Source organism: Pseudophryne corroboree, chromosome 4 (genome assembly GCF_028390025.1).
Source record: "Pseudophryne corroboree isolate aPseCor3 chromosome 4, aPseCor3.hap2, whole genome shotgun sequence".
Classification (NCBI taxonomy): Eukaryota; Metazoa; Chordata; class Amphibia; order Anura; family Myobatrachidae; genus Pseudophryne; species Pseudophryne corroboree.
Window position 1 is genome coordinate 135,922,199 of NC_086447.1, and position 22,939 is coordinate 135,945,137.

The 22,939-nt window shown below is 39.8% G+C and overlaps 1 long non-coding RNA gene across 1 annotated transcript in view; it reads left to right on the plus strand.

Moving 5' to 3' along the window:
* Positions 1-22,483, plus strand: part of LOC134911172 (uncharacterized) — a 72,227-nt gene extending 49,744 nt beyond the window's left edge. The window contains exons 2-3 of the long non-coding RNA XR_010176380.1: positions 8,573-8,691; positions 22,191-22,483. This is a non-coding gene — a long non-coding RNA (uncharacterized LOC134911172). The remainder of the gene's footprint in view (positions 1-8,572; positions 8,692-22,190) is intronic.
* The last annotated feature ends 456 nt before the right edge of the window (positions 22,484-22,939 follow it).

A 22,939-nucleotide genomic window follows, 5' to 3' on the forward strand; every position in this document is an offset into this window, starting at 1 on the left:
AAACAAATAAACCGTTATAAACAGTAAGAGGCATATAGGGATATAATGGAGTAACATAATAGGGAGGGTGGCGCTAAACAGATATATCAATTGGCGGATATCAAACAATCCTCCTTCAAACAGGCTACATAAATTGTTACAAATATCGATTAAAATGAAAAAGGAAGAAAAAGAAGCAAAGAACAAAATGGAGAGGGATACAGGATAAAGAAAAGGGAGCAAGGGCGGGAGGGGATAGTAAAGAACGGGGGGGGGGGGAAGAGGTCGGCCAGTCAGAGCCATATATAATAGAAAACTGGGGCATAAATAAGGTACAGATTAAATATTAAATATGAAATAGTTGTCAATGGCGGTTCAGCATTAAAGTGTAAGGTCCAGGGTGTCCATGTTTCAGTAAAGGATACTGGGGAGTCTCGGAGTGCAGCTGTAATTCGCTCTAGCTTATATGTGAACCAAACTGCGTTAATAGTAGCGGTCAGAGTGGGAGGGGTCGTGGATTTCCAATTAGATGCAATTTGACATTTGGCTGTATTCAAAATGTGTTTAATTAAGCCACGTTGGTGGCGTGAGGTGTCAGGAATGGGACGGGAGAGTAGCGAATAAAGAGGCGAGTCAGGGACGGTTATGTGTGCAACATCTAAAACCAATTTATGGATTTGTCTCCAATACTGGCGGATCGATGGACATGACCACCAAACATGCAGCAGGGTCCCCCGGTGTCCACACAATCTCCAGCACTCAGCCGAGCACGTGGGATAGATAGTTTGTAATCTAGTAGGAACCAGGTACCAGCAGTAGTACAGTTTATATGAATTTTCAGCAATTCAAACAGAGATAGAACTTTTGGTAATTTCCTGTCTAATATCCTCCCAGTCCTCAACGGTTAAGGTCTCTCCCACCTCTTTTTCCCAGGCCAGTTCGTGGCTCTCCTTGGGGGAGGGGGGGCATTGTGTGACAGTAACACCCGGTAAATGCGAGAGAGTAGTCCCTTCGTCGGGTGTGATCCGCGATACCATATCTCTAGGGGAGTAGCTATAATAGGGTGGGTGGGTCTAGTGAGAGTTCCATAGAAATGTCTAATTTGTAAAAACTGATAAAAAAACTACAGCAAAGAAACCCTACACAGTTAAGACTGTTCAACCCCCAATGTTAAAACTGTCAAAACTGTGTAACAATCAAGCGCACTGAACTTATCTCCTTTTGATGGGTATCAATTTAGAAATATATTTGCAGCTCCCAATGGAGTACTCTACCTTACTCCAAGCATAAACACTAAAACCATATACCATATAAAATATGTATATTACAAGGAAGCGCATATATATTTTGATCTTTTGATTACAATTATATATTTATTTATTGTTTAATAATCCGATTTCTTGTTAATGCACAACATAAAAATAAATAAAATCTTTAAAACACACCAGGGCTGCAATATTGAAATGTCCAGAACTGTGACTATTACCGTCCAAATAACCCTATACCGCTGGAGCTCCAATATAGATTTTTCTTTAAGCACACAGAGTGCTATTTATATAACTCCCCGGTGAAGAGCTGGTTATTTTGTGACGATGTCCGTTATTACTTTGTATCCACAGACTGAAACAATAAGTTTGGTAGAAACTGCAAGTGTTCACAGTTGTGTCTGCCGCACAACAACTTGTGTCAACCTCTTCTATCCCCACCGCCAATGTTTAATGCTCACCACAGCCGTAGATTGAAACCTCCGTCAGGCTGGATCTTGTGCAGTTGAAGCCGTGGTTTTCCGGCGGGAGCGGCGGTGTCTGCAGCGTCCACAGGGGAAGGGTGTACACTTTCAATGTTGGTTTCTGGCAATTTCTCCAAATTGTCCTCTGGCATAGAGGGATTCCGTGCCGCCTGCTGGTGTTTTAAAATTGTTCCTTAACGCGTTTCTCCGTGCTTTCAATCTCACGGTTTCATCAGAAGGTATTGAGGTGCATTCTGTTGTCCGTATTTAAATGCCAGGTACCCAATCAATATAGAGCATTAATTAGCATTAATTAGCACAGGTGTGATGATCTTTTAAACCTGTGTTTTCTTTTTTCATTCTTTCACACATTAAACACTATAATAAATTATAGCATAAGGCAACAATCTATTTATGTTTATTATACAAATATATAAAACCCATTTACTTTGTACTATATAGTCTCCATACTATACATTTATTTATTCATTTGTATTAACACGAGACATAGGAGTTAATTTTCATCTTAAATCTTTTTAAATAATAACTATATTTTTATAACACTCAGAGCAATGTGGAGCCGAGTGGCTCAAGAGGCTAAGGCCCCTGTCTGTAAACAGACAGACCCGGGTTCGAATCACCTCCAAACCCAGGAAGAACAAATTTTTTAAAATTTTTTCTGTTTATTAAATATTTATCTTATATATTAGTTATGCTTACTATAGCTATCATAACCAGACGTAACCCGATTCTAAAATATGTCACAATTATCTAGACTCTCATAACATGATTATATTACGTATTCCACATATATATAGTGAATTTAACAGTACACATAGAGATCTTTATATGTACATAATTATCACAAACCATGTTATTCGACAGAGGATCAAAATTTATCACACTATCCCATACTCTCATAGGATTATCAGAACCTTCAGACATTTGTAATCTAAGCTCCTTTATAATCTCAACATATATATGCACACACACCAGACGTTTTACTCTCCACATTTTTTGTGTGTATGTGTGCATATACATCCACAGATACATAGCTCATTTCTTTCGTACTTTCAGATTCTGTATTTATTTCTTAATCCTTTGAAAGACATATATGACATGACAATGTTCCCCAGTGGTTTCTTTCTATACACATTATACATTCAGATTGCTCATTTGGATGTCCTATATATTATTCATCTCAATTGAATCATTCAAGCCATTCGGAAACAATGTATCCTAATTACTGAGGTAGTACGACATGTGAAGTATAAACATCATAGCAACACCTCAGTAATTAGGATACAAGGAGTGGAACATGTTCAAAGTACAACAAGAGGGGGAGATAGATTCAATCTTCTATGCAAACGCGAAGCTTTTTGGATCTTCTCCCTGGGTACATTGTTTCCGAATGGCTTGAATGATTCAATTGAGATGAATAATAAATAGGACATCCAAATGAGCAATCTGAATGTATAATGTGTATAGAAAGAAACCACTGGGGAACATTGTCAGGTCATATATGTCTTTCAAAGGATTAAGAAATAAATACAGAATCTGAAAGTACGAAAGAAATGAGCTATGTATCTGTGGATGTATATGCACACATACACACAAAAAATGTGGAGAGTAAAACGTCTGGTGTGTGTGCATATATATGTTGAGATTATAAAGGAGCTTAGATTACAAATGTCTGAAGGTTCTGATAATCCTATGAGAGTATGGGATAGTGTGATAAATTTTGATCCTCTGTCGAATAACATGGTTTGTGATAATTATGTACATATAAAGATCTCTATGTGTACTGTTAAATTCACTATATATATGTGGAATACGTAATATAATCATGTTATGAGAGTCTAGATAATTGTGACATATTTTAGAATCGGGTTACGTCTGGTTATGATAGCTATAGTAAGCATAACTAATATATAAGATAAATATTTAATAAACAGAAAAAAATTTAAAAAATTTGTTCTTCCTGGGTTTGGAGGTGATTCGAACCCGGGTCTAGGGGCCTTAGCCTCTTGAGCCACTCGGCTCCACATTGCTCTGAGTGTTATAAAAATATAGTTATTATTTAAAAAGATTTAAGATGAAAATTAACTCCTATGTCTCGTGTTAATACAAATGAATAAATAAATGTATAGTATGGAGACTATATAGTACAAAGTAAATGGGTTTTATATATTTGTATAATAAACATAAATAGATTGTTGCCTTATGCTATAATTTATTATAGTGTTTAATGTGTGAAAGAATGAAAAAAGAAAACACAGGTTTAAAAGATCATCACACCTGTGCTAATTAATGCTAATTAATGCTCTATATTGATTGGGTACCTGGCATTTAAATACGGACAACAGAATGCACCTCAATACCTTCTGATGAAACCGTGAGATTGAAAGCACGGAGAAACGCGTTAAGGAACAATTTTAAAACACCAGCAGGCGGCACGGAATCCCTCTATGCCAGAGGACAATTTGGAGAAATTGCCAGAAACCAACATTGAAAGTGTACACCCTTCCCCTGTGGACGCTGCAGACACCGCCGCTCCCGCCGGAAAACCACGGCTTCAACTGCACAAGATCCAGCCTGACGGAGGTTTCAATCTACGGCTGTGGTGAGCATTAAACATTGGCGGTGGGGATAGAAGAGGTTGACACAAGTTGTTGTGCGGCAGACACAACTGTGAACACTTGCAGTTTCTACCAAACTTATTGTTTCAGTCTGTGGATACAAAGTAATAACGGACATCGTCACAAAATAACCAGCTCTTCACCGGGGAGTTATATAAATAGCACTCTGTGTGCTTAAAGAAAAATCTATATTGGAGCTCCAGCGGTATAGGGTTATTTGGACGGTAATAGTCACAGTTCTGGACATTTCAATATTGCAGCCCTGGTGTGTTTTAAAGATTTTATTTATTTTTATGTTGTGCATTAACAAGAAATCGGATTATTAAACAATAAATAAATATATAATTGTAATCAAAAGATCAAAATATATATGCGCTTCCTTGTATTATACATATTTTATATGGTATATGGTTTTAGTGATAAAAAAACTGAATGGGGGAGCGAAAAACGGGATTGTAGATCCGCAAAGGATGGAAATGAGGAGAGAGGGGCTACATCCTGCAGAAAAAGAATGTTGTGCGTGGTCCAATGGTGATATGCAGAGTGATTATTGCCCGGAGGGAATTGTGTGTTATTCCATAAAGGAGTTAAATAAGGGTTATGAGAACGGAGTTGATAGAAGCGAGTACAAAAATCCCATATCAACAATGAAAAGCGCACCGTTGGTAAGAGAAGAGTAGAGTTCGGGCGGGAGCGGGACGGACACCAGAGCAGGGTTGAGGGTGAGAACATATGAAGAGAATGCGCCTCAAGGAAAGTCTATGTTCTCTGTGCCGGGGGCGAGTGCCACAGAACACATGAGGCCAAATGTGTAGCACGGTAGTAGGGGAAACAGATTTAATGGCGCTGCTGGGGGGGGGGCTGCACAAGGCGCACTGACAACCTGTTTCGGAGGTGATACACACATATACATAGACATGGCAGGGGCCACACTTTATACTGACCTGTGGGAAGGCTCTTTGGGCATGCCTGCTGTTTTCTCTATACACCCAGCGACAGCTGCATCTCCTCCTATGCTGGGCAGCTCAGACTCTGTGCTCCACCCACAGCAGCTCTGATTTGCACAGCATTTACTGCCCTGCTGCCAACTGAAATCACATGCTGAGGAATGGTGGGGGCCCTGAATGGGCTTAATCTGACTGAGGGTCACAGCTTCAGACAAAGGGGCAGAGTTTCGGGTAAACAGGGGGCGGAGTTTCATGCAGCCAGGGGTCGGAGCTTAAGACTGCCCAGTGGGTATGGTGGAACCACTGCTGATCGTGAGGGTGAGCCTGGGTGAGGAGGAGGTGAGGGATAGGGAGGAGAGCAGCCAGGAGATGAGTGGACTGTTGCTGTTGACAGGAGAAAAACACTCCTCCTGTCACCACTGGCTGCACAGCACTGCAGGAGGATCCTGTGGGCCTGTTTGCATGGGCGGGCCTGGAGCTGCAGCTCCACCCGCCCCATTGGTAATCCAGCCCTGACTGTGGACCACCCTCTCCTTCTGCAAATCCTTCACTCCCATGGTCTGTGCGATACTGCCCTCTCCTGGCTATCCTTTTACCTCTCTGAACATTCCTTCTTTGTCTCCTGTCATGACCTCTCCCCAACCCTCCTCCCTGGTATATCCAACTGTCTCTCTGCAATCTCTTCTTGAATATCCTAGCGCTTTCTTAATCTTAACATGTCTAAGGCTGAGCTGATCATTTTCCCACCCTCCTGCATAAACTCACCTCCCATAATTTCATTATCTGTTGATGGAACTACTATCTCCTCTACCTCCAAGTGCTCTGTTTATATACCCTGTACTATATTGTCTTACAGCGTAAGCCACTGTTTTCTTGTTTATGTACTCTGTAATTGGGCACTGTGGAACCCTTGTGGCCCATATAAATAAAGGATAATATTATTAATAATAATATTATTATTATTATTATTATCATCATTATTATCATCATTATTTTACTACTACTACTACTTTTATTTATTATTATTATTATTATTATTATTATTATAATTATTATTATTATTATTATTACTACTACTACTACTAATAATAATAATAATAATAATAATAATAATTATTATTATTATTATAAATTTTATTTTTCTAGGATTTTTATGATTTATTTTTAGATTATTTATATTCAGTGAATCTCACCCTTTATGTTCTCTCTATCCAATATACTGTATGACTACACACTCTTGTATTCTGTACTTTGCTACTGTATGTAAACAATCATGAGTACATTTAGCAATACTTCAAGAAGTATAGGGAGTTGCATCACATATTTGCTATTTCTGTCATGTTAAAATACTGTATAAGCCTTCACATGTCACTTTAAGACAAATGTGTTCTTTGTATAAAATATTGTTAGTGGTGGCGCAGTGTGCATAAAAGTGTGCCTGTATTTCATTTTATCTGCCTGTATAAATGTATTTTATGACTAACTTCCAGCACTTTTTTTTCAAAGTTTTACAAATCGCTTTATTAATTTTGGATAGTTTGTTGTTCTCATCAATCTTGGTGCCGCATCATAACCATCTGTTGTATTTATGCTTAAGGGCATCACGTCTCGTGTCTGTTTCATTTTAAGTTTAGTTTATTGTTTTGTTTACATTTATATAATTCCATTTCCACTTACTTTCAAAGCCATTCTTGTTGCCTAGCAACAATACTGTAATTCCATTGGATTCACAATTTATTTAAAACTAATATATGATCTCAATATCTGACCATTAGCTTTCAGTGTTGTCCTTCTGTTGCTAAATCCAAACCCAATAATGAGTCACAGTAATGTCTCAGTAATTACCAAGAGCAAATGTATCAGTCACTTCTACATATTAATAACTTTAGACTGAAGTCACTTGAACACCTTTAAACTCCACATTTCAGCAAAAAATACGTAGCAACTGAGTCTTTGCTATTCTGTTTGAATCTGGGTGAAAATATTCAACATTTAAAAGTGATACAGTATTATCCATATTGTGCTGACCAAGTGCCATCTAGTGTTATATTTAGTTAAAACACTCTAAAATAAATATTTATGCTCAGATAGACTAGGTACGTAGCAATGTAACCACCATAGGTGTAGGGGATGTGGCTGCTATGGGGCCCCCGGCTGCATCCAGGGCCCACCGCTCCCCCTGCACCCAGGCATGTCAGGATTCATGAGCAGCAGAGAAGTGTCTATGTGATGAGCTTGACGTCTACCAGACCCGACTGTGCAGCATGTGCACAGGTGACAGGACTGACTGTGTAATCATGTCCTGTCTATTATCTCTCCACTACTTCAGCACAAATACACACAAAGTCACCGTTTGCTACCCTGGAGACAGACCACGTAAAAGGGATACATACAAAGGTATGCGAGTACATCTAGCCCAAAGTTTCAATTGCCTTAATATAATGATTGATAATGCAGCTGCAGGGCAGGCTGTGGTGAAGACTGGGATTGGAACTGGGCTGTGTGGTGCTGAGAGGATGAGCAGCAGTCAGTCAGCAGGTAATGACTTGTACAGTGTTGTTTCTAGATAGGAGGCCCGTGTGCAGGATCCGTCTGGGCCCCCTCCTCTCTAACCGGCAGCGCTGTTACTCTGGGCACTAGGGTGGTCCCTAGTGCTGTACCAGAGTCTGGAGCACATATGTGGATCTCCGGGAAAATGGCGCATTGGCCATTTTCCCAGAGATTTTTCCTACTGTGCATGCGTGAAACACAGGGAAAATGGCGCCGCATCATTTTCCCAGTGATTTCTGCAGGGCTGCTGTTGCCCTTCGGGAGTCCAGAGGATAACTATGAAAACTTAAGGGTGCAGTGTGTGCGGTGTGGGCCCCTACTAGACCCCGGGGGCCAGTGTGCGCCGCACACACTGCACCCATTATAAAAACGCCAGTGGTCATCATGGGGTGCTGAAGAACTGAGCCTGCAGTCCTGGGTATGTTTTTTTTATGTGAGGGGCCAATGTGTTTTTACCTCTCAGTACAAAGATTTTGCTATGGGACCCGCAAAGTTCTAGTTACACCCCTAGCAAAACAGGATTCAGTAGATTAGCTATATATGTAAGGTAAAGAACTCAGACGGACAACCCCAGTATCTTTAAAGAAGATTTCCACCTTAAAATATTTTATAGGGGTTTTTGTTCAGATGGACTTCAAAAGAGTTTAAAAAACGAAACCCCCACTTATCTTGGAAGCTTTTCTCTTCTCCGTACCAACTGGGTCCATCCACTCTTTTCTCATTCACAGGAATTGAAAACTCAAGTGGGAGGGGCATTGACAACCATTCAGGTTGTTTGAAACAGAGTGAATAGAATGGCACTGTGCCTTAATAGCCATTGATAGACCTGGAGAATGGCATTTCCAGGGTAAGTAGTAGTGCTGTCTTTTAACTTCACTCTTTGAACTCTACCTAAATCAGATTTTCTGCTTATGGATATGTATTAATAATTGTAAAAAATTGTGACTGACTACAGGTTATCTAAACAATGTTACAATTTTCAGATTTGTATGAAATTTAGTGTTTAATATGCAGTGAATCTGATAAAATTAACCTGAAAGAAATTGGGATGCGGTCTCTAGGTCGACAATAACTAGGTCGACAGTGTCTAGGTCGACCACTATTGGTCGACAGTAGCTAGGTTGACAGGGTTTCTAGGTCGACAGGGTCTCTAGGTTGACATGTTCTAGGTCGACATGAGTTTTTCACAATTTTTTTCTTTTTTTGAACCTTTTCATAATTAATGATCCACGTGGACTACGATTGGAACTGTAATCTGTGCCGAGCAAAGTGGTAGCAGAGCGAGGCACCTTGCCCGAAGCATGGCGAGCGAAGCGAGCCATGCGAGGGGACACGGTGCACTAATCGGGGTTTCCCGGTCACTCTACGAAGAAAACGACAACAAAAAAACATTAAAAAACTCATGTCGACCTTTTGACCTGTCGACCTAAAGACCCTGTCGACCTAGTTACTGTCGACCAATAGTGGTCGACCTAGACGCTGTCGACCTAGTTACTATCTACCTTCTATACCACACCCAAAGAAATTACAGATACTCTTTTAAATGGCGTTTTTGAACAACAAATACTATAAAAATTTCACAGATGAAAAATTTAATAAATGAACATTAGATTTTGCTAAACCTAAAAATAAATGTTTTAGATTTTTTTTATATATACTACAATAGCTGTAGTACTCGGTGTTGCCTGGGCTGTGACCAAATGTCATTAGAGTGAAATTAAAAGAGGGTTTTGTATCAGGGCTGTTTCTAGCCAATTTGGCTCCTAGTGCGAGATTTCAAAATGCGCCCCCCCCCCATTGGCATAAAAACAAATGCGCCCCCCCCATAGATATAAAAAAAACATGTGCTCCCAACAAGGGGGTGTGGCCTCATTAAAATGGGCGTGTCCTCGTAAAAATGGGCATGTCCTCATCTGATATCATAACGGCCACCACAGGGGGAAAAAAGTCTCCATTTTACACATTACGCAGGCACGAGTCCCTAGTTTACACATTGCGGCAGGGACGTGTCCCCATTTTACACATTACGCAGGCAAGAGTACCCATTTTACACATTACGGCAGGCAAGAGTCCCCATTTTACACATTACGGCAGGCACGTGTCCCCATTTTACACATTACGCAGGCAAGAGTCCCCATTTTGCACATTGCGGCAGGCACGTGTCCCCATTTTACACATTACGCAGGCAAGAGTACCCATTTTACACATTACAGCAGGCACGTGTCCCCATTTTACACATTACGGCAGGCACGTGTCCCCATTTTACACTTTGCGGCAGGCAAGAGTCCCCATTTTACACATTACGGCAGGCAAGAGTCCCCATTTTACACAGTATGGCAGGCAAGAGTCCACAATTTACACAGTACGGCAGGCAGGCTCGCCCGCCGCAAGAAACGGCACTGTTTTGTATGTGGACATCTGAGCTACGGTTAAAGTAATATTCTGAAGAACAAAAACAATAGTAGTGAAGCTCACCTTTTTACTGTCAAGATTTGACCTAAAATAAAAGGGCTGTGCCTAAACTTGCATGCGTCATGGCATGTGAATGGCCATGCATTTGTCAGCACTACAGAACTACAGGAGGCAAAACTTTTTTTAGGTATATAAGCGAAAAGAGAAAAACAAAAGGCGGAATTATAAAACTAAAGACGGACACTGGGAGTCTTGTTGAAGGAGACAATTTAATAGCAGATCATCTTAATGATTATTTTTGCTCAGTATTTACTACTGAAAGAGAGGGGAAGGGGCCACAGTTAAGTTGCAGGGATATTCAGGAAAATGAAACAAGTACATTTACAGAGGAGAAGGTCCTAACAGAACTCTCAAAGCTGAAAGTGGACAAATCTATGGGGCCAGATGGGATACATCCAAGGATACTAAAAGAACTTAAAGAGGTGCTGGTAGCACCATTGACAGAATTATTCAACCAGTCATTAGCTACAGGGGTAATTCCAGGGGACTGGAAAAGAGCAAACGTAGTCCCACTGCACAAAAGTGGAAGCAAGGAAGAGGCAAACAACTACAGACCAGTGAGTCTTACATCAGTAGTAGGGAAATTGATCGAAACACTCTTAAAAGAAAGAGTTTTAGATTATCTCAAATCCGGCAATTTACTGGATCCCAAACAGCATGGATTCACTGGGGGGAGATCATGTCAAACAAATCTTATTGACTTTTTTGATTGTGTGACTAAAGTGATGGATAAAGGTGGAGCCATGGATATAGCTTATCTAGACTTTAGTAAGGCTTTTGACACAGTTCCACATCGCAGACTGCTAAATAAACTTGAAAGTTTGGGATTGGATATTAGGATTATTGAATGGATAAGATCTTGGTTGAAGGATAGAAAACAGAGAGTTGTGGTAAATGGAGTGCATTCACAGGAGGGAAATGTTACCAGTGGAGTACCCCAGGGATCTGTACTTGGACCAGTGCTTTTTAATATATTTATTGGTGACATTGCAAATGGCATTAAAGGGAAAGTATGCCTTTTTGCAGATGACACAAAGGTATGCAACAGGGTAGACACACCAGGTGGGGTAAAACAAATGATTGAGGATCTAGGTAGACTAGAGGAATGGTCAAGAGTCTGGCAATTACAGTTTAATGCCAAAAAATGCAAAATCATGCACTTGGGTCTCAAAAATCCTAAAGCTAAATACAGTATTAATGGCACTATACTGGAAACTACTGAGGAGGAAAGGGATCTAGGAGTTACTATTTCAGATGACTTAAAGGCAGGTAAGCAATGTAACAAGGCAATTAGGAAGGCTAGTCAGATGCTTGGCTGCATTGGGAGAGGAATCAGCAGCAGAAAGAAAGAAGTAATAATGCCACTGTATAGGTCATTGGTACGGCCTCATCTAGAATACTGTATTCAGTTCTGGAGGCCATATCTTCAAAAGGATATTAATACATTAGAAACTGTACAAAGGAGGGCAACTAAAATGGTGCATGGCCTACATCACAAAACATACCCAGAAAGACTAAGAAATCTCAATATGTATAGTTTGGAGCAGAGAAGGGAAAGGGGGGACATGATAGAAACTTTCAAATATATCAAGGGTTTTAACAAAGTCCAGGAGGGAAACATTCTCCAAATGAAGAGAAGCAAAAGGACACGAGGACATGCACTGAGACTGGAGGGGGGGAGGTTCAGGGGAAATTTGCGGAAAAATTATTTCACAGAAAGGGTAGTGGACAAGTGGAATAGCCTTCCATCAGAGGTGGTAGAGGCTAAGACAGTAGAGCAATTTAAACATGCATGGGATAGACATAAGGATATCCTTACAAAGAAATAAGGATCAAATAAGGTTAGAGATAAAAAATAATATTAAAAAAAAAAAAAAAAAGGGCAGACTAGATGGGCCAAGTGGTTCTTATCTGCCGACAAATTCAATGTTTCTATGTTTCTATGTTACTCAGTATATGCTCTGCGGGCATGGGTAAGATCCATACATGCACATTTGAGTTGGTACGCCAGTACCTCAATAAGTGACTGTGAACAGCAAGCCTGGATGGCAGAATAGTGTTTGCCTGCTGGGCCAAGTAATCTACCAGAGACAGCAGTGCTAAGGAGCTCAAAGTATTCCAGCATCTCCTAAGGATTTCCTTGTAATGTAGAGCAGCTTTCAAGTTATCTGCATAGTGAAGTCTGGCAGTTGTTATCATTAGTGGTCTCGTACAGAATCTCAACATTAATTTTATTGCTGCAGGCTATTTATAATTAACAGCAATCCGTAGACATGACATGTTTATTGTACCAGACTCCTACAGATTCTGACTGTACTATAAGCTACAAACATTGTGGAATTTACTATGTGCAGCTACTCTATTCTGAAGTTCTGTTTTAAGCAATTTGAAACCTACTTAGTGCTGTTATATTTATTTAGTATATATTCTTTACTTGAGCTTAGTATACTTTGAGGGCGGAAGCTCAGTGACGCGAGATCATGTACACGGAATGTGTGGATGTGCACGTGGGATGAGCAGGAGCCGGACGAGCCGGAGCCGCAGCTGGTAGCAAGGTGCCGGGCAGTGTGAGCAAGTTGCTGGGAGCGGTGCCAAGAGTGGTGCTGGGAGGAGGGTACAAGTGCAGCCGGGGGCTGTGCAAGAGCAGCTGGGAGCTGTGCAAGTACAGCCAGGAGCTGGGTTGAGCAAATGCAGGAGCAAGGTGCCGGGAACATTGCTGGGAACGGTGCCAGGATCTGGAGAAAGGGCCTGTGACCTGTGAGCAGGTGCTGCTGCAGGGGGTCCAGGCACTCTCCAAATATGCAAGTATCATCGCTGTCACACATTCCACACATTCCACTGTTATACACCATTACACATTCTTTTGATTGTATTGATTGTATTATCAACTACTGTTCTGTTGTGAATATTGTTTCTCTCCACTGCCATACATTCTTTTGATTGTATTTTCAATTACTGTTCTGTTGTGAACATTTTTTTTCTTCGCAGCTAGGCTATAGTACCATATTGTATTGCATAGTTTGTATTGTTTTTTTGTTTTTTTAAAGGTAACAGGGAGTTAGACTTTACAAACAAAATGGGGGGGACACGTGATTAAGAATCTCACTCAGTACATGTCATGCAAGATGTATGCGCATCTGGAGCAACCGTCCCAGTGTGAATACATCTGTGCGGGGTGTGTGCGAATGGCTGTCCTAGAAGCCCAGTTAACTGATCTAGAGCAAACCCTTACAAGACTGAGGGATATTCACAATCTCAAGCAAAGCTTAGATGGAATGGTGGAGGAGATGCAGGGAGGGTCACCAGTAGACGAGGACAACCAGGTAGCCAGCTGGGTCACAGTTAGAAGAAAGAAAAAGAGGGGTAGGCACGACATCTCAGAACTATCAAACCCCAACAGATTCGCCCGATTGGACAAAGATTTGTTGGATGGTAGTGAAGAAATGATGGAGCTGGAGGAGACTGTTTCCTTTAACAACCGGAGGAGCAGTCCCTCTTGACTGATGGGTTAAAAGAAAGTGAGGTACCTGGTCAGATTGTGGTAGTAGGGGATTCTATTATCAGGAAGACAGATTGGGCAATCTGCTACCGGGACCGTGATCGCCGTACAGTCTGTTGTCTCCCGAGTGCTCGGGTATAGCACATCGCGGACCGGGTAGAAAGATTTTTGGGAGGGGCTGGGAATGACCCAGTGGTCTTGGTGCATGTTGGCACCAACGACAAAGTTAGTGGTAGGTGGGATGTCCTTTAGAAAGATTATAGGGACTTAGGCCAGAAACTAAAGGCAAGGACATCTAAGGTAATATTCTCCGAAATATTTCCTGTGCCATGCGCTAGCCAAGGGAGACAGAGGGATATTAGGGAGGTTAATGTGTGGCTTAGAGACTGGTGTAGGAAAGAGGAGTTTGTGTTCCTGGAACACTAGGAGGACTTCTCAGTCAGGCGTCATCGTTTTTGTTGTGATGGATTGCACCTGAATGAGGAGGGGGCAGCAGTGCTGGGAGAAAGGATGGTTAGAAGGTTGGAGGAGATTTTAAACTAGGTGCCTTGGGGGAGGGTTTAGCTGGAAACTATGGGTCATGCAGTGAGAATAGTAAGGATTCTAAGTTGGAAAGGAAAGAGCAGCCAGCAAGGGTACTAATGAGGGTTTTACCAAGGGTGTTGCCAAAACACTAACTAACAACGATTATGGGTCATCAATACTGCATACAGTAAATGAAGTCCCTAGCACAACGGGGAATACTTATCTTAATTGTATGCATGTAAATGCTAGAAGCCTTGCAGGAAAAAAAGGGGAACTAGAAGCAAGCAAACAGTATGATATTATAGGCATTACTGAAACTTGGTAGGACGAATCTCATGATTGGACAGTCAATCTGGAGGGTTATACGCTGTTCAGGAGAGACAGATCAAATAAACGAGGTGGAGGGGTATGTCTTTATGTAAAAAGCCATTTTTAAAACCTGATATATGGGAAGATATTCATGAGGGTACTGTAAATACTGTTGAGACGTTATGGGTAGAAATTGCATGCAGGGGAAAGGGAACAAAAAAGATAGTATTAGGGTTATGCTACAAGCCACCTGGTATTAATGTGTCTGATGAGGAATTGTTACTGAAGCAAACTGAAAATTGGCAGGACTGGGAGACGTAGTGATGGGAGATTTTAACTATCCGGAGATTAATTAGACAATTGATTCATATGATACTGCTAGGGGTAATAGGTTTCTAAACACACTAAATGATCACTACTTACTTCAACTAATCGAGGAACCAACTAGGTACAATGCAATCTTAGACTTGGTATTAAACAATGGGGAATTGATATCAAATATTATAGTAGGGGAGCCCATGGGAAACAGTGATCACAATGTGGTAACACTCAATATTCATTTTCATAAGCAGTCCTATATAGGCTCAACTAGTACTCTAAACTTTAGCAAAGCCAATTTTGACAGGGTGAAGGAAGCTTTAAGGGACTTTGAATGGGAAATTTTGTTTTAAAGAATAAATACTACAAAAAATGGGAGGTATTAAAAACGCTGCTCAAAAATTACACTCATAAATTTATTCCAATGGGCAACAAACAAAGGAGTAACAATTCCAAACCAATGTGGCTTAACAAAAAGATTAAGGAACTAATGGGCAAAAAGAGACGAGCATTCAAAAAATCTAAATCAGACGGGAAAGCGGTACTATAAGGATTGTAACAAAATATACAAAAAAGAAAGGAGCAGCTAAAATAGAAACTGAAAAGCTAGTAGCATAGGAAAGCAAACCAAAAGTTTTTTAAATACATCAGCAGCAAAAGATTAAAGAAGGAGAGTACAGGCCCCTTAAAGGACAAGTTGGGCGTCTTAATCAAAGACGATAACGACATAGCAGAAAAATTAAATTAGTTTTTCTCATCTGTATTCACAATAGAGGACCAGATGGCGGGATTAACACATAACCTCAGCAACAATAATGTCCCACTACTAAGTGCTTATTTAAGGGAGGAAGTAGACTGTGACCGATTAAAAAAAAGTTAAGATTAATAAATCACCTGGTCCCGATGGAATTCACCCAAGGGTTCTCATTGACACTACACTGCCAATTAGCAAGACCACTATTTTTGATCTTCAATGACTCACTTACATCAGGCATGGTTCCCAAAAACTGGCGTATAGTGGAAGTAGTGCCGATATTCAAAAATGGAAGTAAATCTGAACTGGGTAACTATAGACCAGTTAGTCTTACATCTATAGTTAGGAAAGTACTGGAAGGTATTTTAAGGGATAGTATACAGAAGTTCCTTGAAGACAATAAGGTTATTAATAGGAACCAACATAGATTTGTGAAGGATAGATCATGTCAAACAAACTTACTAGGCTTTTATGAACGTAAACGCGGACCTAGATCAAGGTAAGGAGGTGGATGTAATCTTTTTAGACTCTGCTAAACCTTTTGACACAGTACCACACATGAGGCTTATCTGCAAGTTACAAGAACTGGGGCAAGGGAGCACAATATGCACTTGGGTTAGAAACTGGTTCTACAGTATAATAGGGAGCAGCAAGTTGTGGTAAATGGAACTTTTTAAATTGGACTGAAGTACTTAGTGGTGTGCCACAAGGCTCTGTACTTGGACCACTATTATTTAACATTTTCATAAATGATCTAGCAGTAGGTCTAGAGAGCATGATGTCAATTTTTGCAGACGACACTAAACTGTGTAAGGTTATAAATTTGGTGGGGGATGCCGAGTCGCTTCAGAACGATTTATTTAAACTGGAAGCATAGACAGCAAAATGGAGAATGAGGCTCAATACAGACAAGTGTAAGGTAGTGCATTTTGGTAGCGAGTTAAAAAATACCACTTACATACTAAATATGGTAAAATTAGCAATTCCGTACTGGAAAAAGTCTTAGGTGTTCACATAGATAACAAACTTAGCTGCAGTACCCAAAGTAGTATTGCAGCAAAGAAGGCAAACAAGGTACAAGCATGCATAAAGAGGGGATTTGATGCAAGAGATGAGAGTGTTATACTCCCATTATATAAATCCCTAGTGAGGCCATAACTTGAATACTGTGCACAATTTTGGGCACTATACTACAAAAAGGATCTCCTGAAACTATAAAAGTTTCAGAGGCAGGCGACCAAACTGATTAAGGGGATATAGACGCTGGAATACGAGGAAAGGCTTGCTAGGCTAGGCATGTTTACACTGGAAAGAGGAGATTAAGAGGGGTCATGATTAACATTTACTAATACTTAAGAGGACAATATTCAGAGCTTGCGGAGGAACCATTTTTTATAAGATCTACACAGAGGACACGTGGACATCTGCTTAGGTTAGAGTAGAGGAGATTTCACACACAGAAGCAAAAAGGTTTCTTCAAAGTAAGGTCAATTCATGTTTGGAATTCCCTGCCTGAGAGAGTAGTAATGGTATATTCAGTCAATACTTTTAAGAATCTGCTAGATAACTTCCTAATGGATAAGGCTATACAGGGTTATGGTGGGTAGATCACGCACTATAGTTAAAAAAAAAAAAGAGGAATAAATGTAATGGCCGACATTCACAACAGATAAGATTAGTCGTAAAATTAATACAGTGTAGAAGACCACAAAATGGTTGAACTCGGTGGACAAATTGTCTTTTTTCAACCTCAAAAACTATGTTACCATGTTACTATCACTATGAAACTTTTACTCGACCTTATTATCTTTCTGATGCAAACTAATTGCACCACAGATCTACTTATTATGTGCTGTGCATGGTGAATTCCAAGCTGTGTGTGAGTTGACATGCCAGTTGCTAAAAGTCGTGAACGTGAGTGGGAGGTATGGGAAAACACAAAGCATGTTTTCTAACCCAGCCTGTAAAGTATTCCTATGTCAATTGTCAACTCTTGCAATTCAAAGATTTGGCCATGATTGGGCAACAAACATAGAACATTTAATTTTCATATAATAGTAAGGAAAGGATATATATATATATATATATATATATATATATATATATATGTTGACTAGTACTGCTGAAGTTTCATGTTATTTTTGTTCAATATGGTTCAATTTAGTAAACAATAATAGTTATCTTAGGGTATGTTCGGCAGCACCCACAGATTGGTCCTCTGCCTGAAAGGGCCTATTTGATGTATATAAGGAAAAAGGTTTCTTTTGGGGGCGCCTATTTTTATAGATCTCAACAGGTTAATACCTTTCAAATATCTCACACATATATAAAAATAAAAAGTTTGTTCAAAGTACTGCGACAGATTGTTCGTTGAGTACAACCAAAATCAATCTTTACAAAATATAAGTATATTTATTAAAATAGTTCCTTAAAAGTTCAAATAAAATGTTTTAAATAACAAGACAATATTTATACTAATACATAAGTACAGTTGAATTCTTAGCATGTATTTAAAAGACAATTCTTTTCTTTAATTTTGGATCTGAATAGTATAGCAATGAATCACCCAACGCATTTCATCATCAATGACTTCATCAGGGGTATTCTATGACAGTGAACTAAAACATAGAAAGGTTGTCTCAATAAACATAATATATAATGCACAAGTTTACGAGGCACATAGTTTTTACAAATTTAACATAGTCGCTTTTATAGCTCATCACTCTATAACAGAGGATAAGATGTACAGTTGGTCAATATAGTTCCATTGTAAAAAATGAGTATACACTGAATTAATTCAATCATTGTAATAAATTCTATACAAGTTGAGCATTTAATAAATCACGGACTTAAATTCTGTCTGAAGAGAAGAATAAACACACAATGGAGAAATAGATATTATTATTCTTACTAGAGAATGAAGAAGAAAAAGAAAATGTCATCCTAGGATGTACAATTGGTCATTAAAGTTCCAATATAATAATGAATATATACTGAATTTACATAATCATTATAGTAAATTCTATACAGGTTGACTGTTTGGCATATCTATACGTTATAAGAATTTTGATCCTCTTTGAATAGAAGAGTAAACAACAATCAAGAAATAAATATTAGTAGTTCCAATAGGAGGAAATGAAGCGGAAGAAGAAAAAGAAGATGATGATATCATCCTTTCCAAATGGAATATAGCTTATCCTTGACAAAAAAATTTTTTTTTAACGTAATAGAACCCAATATCTCACAAAAGACACTTAGATTTCATTCAAGAGTTCTTAGTGTTGGTTAATCATGAGACCCAAATATATTACTTACTCAGTGATGGTGGGGTTCCAACTACTGTGTGTTCCTTTCAATGGGCTTTTCACTCAAGTTGGTATTATATGTTGTTACCTTAGTAATAAAATGAATTGGTAAATTTACAGCAAAAAATATGGGGTATAAATTAATCTTATTATTGTTTAGTAACTTATTGATCATATACTTCTTACTATCCAGACAGCGACTGGAATAGCTGAATGGGGATAAGACCCTCTGGTGACTGGTCTCCTTTTTAGGGGCTTATCTAATGATCATTTATTGATTAGCATAATTTTTTTAATTATGTTAATCAATTAAATCTTTCATAGAGACCACTGTGTTTATTGCCGCTTATGAAGTCCCGTCAGTGCCATTGTTGCCTACACCTGTTTATGTAGTCGAAAGACCTGCTTGGAGGCACCTGGGCATCTACTGGAAGGAGAAGTGAGTGCCGGCATTTCTCTCTCTCTCTCTCTCTCTCTATATATATATATATATATATATATATAAATGCAGAATAGAACCGTCACTCACTGGAAAGTTCATCAGGTGGTGCCTTCAGTGGGTAATTGACATAGAAAGATGGTATGAACTGTGGCACTCCAGAGTGATATGAAAAAAATGTTTTTAGTAGATTACATCCATAAACAAAAATGCCCTTCTGGCCAACGTTTCGGTGCTGCAAGCACCGTTTCTAGGCAGGCAATAAAACATACACAAAACGACAACATACTGTAGATGCAACTTACCTAAATAGGCAAGAATATTTTCAAAATACCACTCTCCTATCACAAAATACTCCCAGTCAACAATTTCTGATGAAAAGGAGCACATCTACATTTGATACTGTGTCTTCCAATAATTCTATTAAAACGTATACACGTATGATCGACGATTCAGTGCAAAAATGTGTTTATGCTCAACCTACTCATCATTACAATTTAAGTCGTCAAGAACACTCAGCTCTACAGAATCTGTCAGCATGCCGCGACATTGTGGGTCGCCCCGCCGATAAGGGGCGGGCGTGATTGTGATTCAAGATCTTGCCGATTATATGGCTGAAATAGACCGCCAACTTGCAGATAAAACCATATATCAGAAACTACTGGGGGATCCAACCATCAAGTACCAATCTGAATCACAAGAGATTCTACGGGATGCCAAACAAAAAGGACTATTAGAAGATAAATTATTTAAAGCCTTACAACAACCATTTCCGGTGAGTCCGATCCTGTACACTGTCCCTAAAATTCATGAGTTTGGACCAGCCGCCGGGGCAACCTATTATCTCGGATCATGACTCACTGTATCAACCTATATCAATGTATTTGGACTGCATTCTTCAACCACATGTCATGAAACAACCGACTTATATCAAGGATACTACCAGCTTTTTGCAGCACTTATCATTAATCAGTGAGATCCCGCAGGACAGTATTCTATGCACTTTGGACATCAATAGCTTGTATACCTCCATCCCCCATCAACAAGGTTTGGTAGCAGTTAGATCGTTTTATGAGTCCCAATCTATAGTTGACTTAGATAGCGAGTTGTTTATGAAACTTTTGGAGTTGACTCTCACAAGAAATGATTTTCTATACAATGGGCAGTTTTACCAACAACTGGCGGGATGTGCCATGGGCAGCAATGAAGCACCGAGCTATGCAAACATTTGTATGTTTCAGGAGGAGACCGATATGTTCTTCAGTAATGAGTATCTGCAACACAATAAGTGCTACATGCGTTTTATAGATGATTTATTTTTGTTGTGGACAGGAGATGAAGCAGCACTATTGTGCATGATTGAGGTGATTAACACTAGGGATTCTACAATTAAAGTCACCTTCCAATACAGCCATGCCACCATCCATTTTTTAGACGTTCAGGTTACTCTTAAGTCCAATAAATTGCACACAGAAGTGTATTTTAAGCCAACGGACAGGAACATGCTCCTGTTGGCATCAAGCCATCATCCAAAATCACTTAAACTTGGACAACCGAAATCGAAAATGATGCGAGTAGCAAGAATATCGGATAACCCCACTACTGCGGCTGCAGGTATTGACACCATTATTGACAGGTTTGTAGCACGTGGCTACAACTTAAGTCTCTTAAGGAAGCAAAAACAGGAGGTACTGTCGATTGGCCGGGAACACTTACTACAACCAAAGGAACGGAAAGTAGACACAGTTATCCCTTGGAAAATGGCATTCACTACATCGAGCCAGGTGGTACAACGTGCCAGCCATGCATTATGGCCAATTATCAAGTCTGACAAAGCACTGCATTGCTTCAAACAGAAGAGACCTATGGCATGTTACACGAGGGGTAGGAACATACGGGACATGGTTGTCCACACGGACATCACAGGTTTCAAGAAATTAACAATGGAACCCCACTTTTTAACCAGACCTGCAGGTTGTTACAAATGTCCCCGATGTACTACCTGCTCCCACATGATCACCGGCTACACATTTAAACATCCACATTCATCATGTATTTTTAAGATCAACCATGCTCTTTCATGCTTGTCCACCCATGTTGTCTACATTATTATATGCCCATGCAATTTATATTACGTGGGCAAAACCACCCGGACTGTCCGTGAACAAATGGCACTGCACCGATCATCCATCAATAAAGCCTTAAAGACTTCAACGGCGGATCAACCAGTGGCACGCCATTTTCTGCAGGTGAGCCATACATTGGCAGGACTGAAACACATGCTTATAGATCATATGCCGTCATCCCTGAGAGGAGATGTTCATGATGGCAAGCTGCTCAGATGCGAGAGCAGGTGGATATAGACTCTCAACACCGTATATCCGCATGGCATGAATGAACGCCACAATTGGAGTGTATTCATGTAGCCCTGACAATTGGTGTAGTTTGAGCTACCTTACTAATCAGCAGTATGTAATCAGCAGTATGATTTTATGACTATGTTCTAGTAGCAATGAAGTACATTTTTGCAAGACTCATATTTAGTATTGTGCTTGCAGCAGTGCATTAGCTTTTTCTATGTAAATGGTTTCTATTTCAAACGTTCACCCAGTTAGTAGAGGTATCGATCCTAACTGTGCATATGCGTCTGTTAAGTATCACCAGTATATAGTATTCTTTAAAGTTTAGTACATGCTGACTGTGATTTACGTTTGATATCTTTCAGCACACCGTGAGGAGGGCCGGGGAGATAACTCAGCGGCATCTGGCTGGTACCATGGTTTCTTGGCAACGGCGTACACAGAACACGTAGCTGGGACAACCCCGGTGGAAGTCGGCTGACGTCACCGGAAGTGTCGCCCCGCAAGCCTCGGCAGACGGAAGCGCACACCGGACCCGGCTCTCCCGCGTTGTGGTGTCTCCTGCCTATTTAGCTAAATTGCATCTATATTGTCGTTTTGTGTATGTTTTATTGCCTGCCTTGAAAGCAGTGCTTGTGGCACCGAAACGTCGTTCAGAAGGGCATTTTTGTTTATGGATGTAATCTACTAAAAACATTTTTTCATATCATTCTGGAGTGCCACAGTTTCTACTGTCTTTCTATATAAGTTTTAGGCAGCTGTGGAAAAAATGCTGCAAAGTAAGAATGCTTTCAAAAATAGAAGTGTTAATAGTTTATTTTTATCAATTAACAAAATGCAAATTGAATGAACAGAATAGGAATCTAAATCAAAACAATATTTGGTGTGACCACCCTTTCCCTTCAAAACAGTATCAATTCTTTTACAGTAGGTACAGTTGTTCCAAACATTTTGGAGTACTAACCACAGATCTTCTGTGAATGTAGGCTTGTTCAACTCCTTCTATCTCTTCATGTAATCCCAGACAGACTCGATGATGGAGGCCATATCATCACTTCCAGGACTCCTTATTCTTCTTTACGCTGAAGATAGTTGTTAATGACATTGGCTGTAT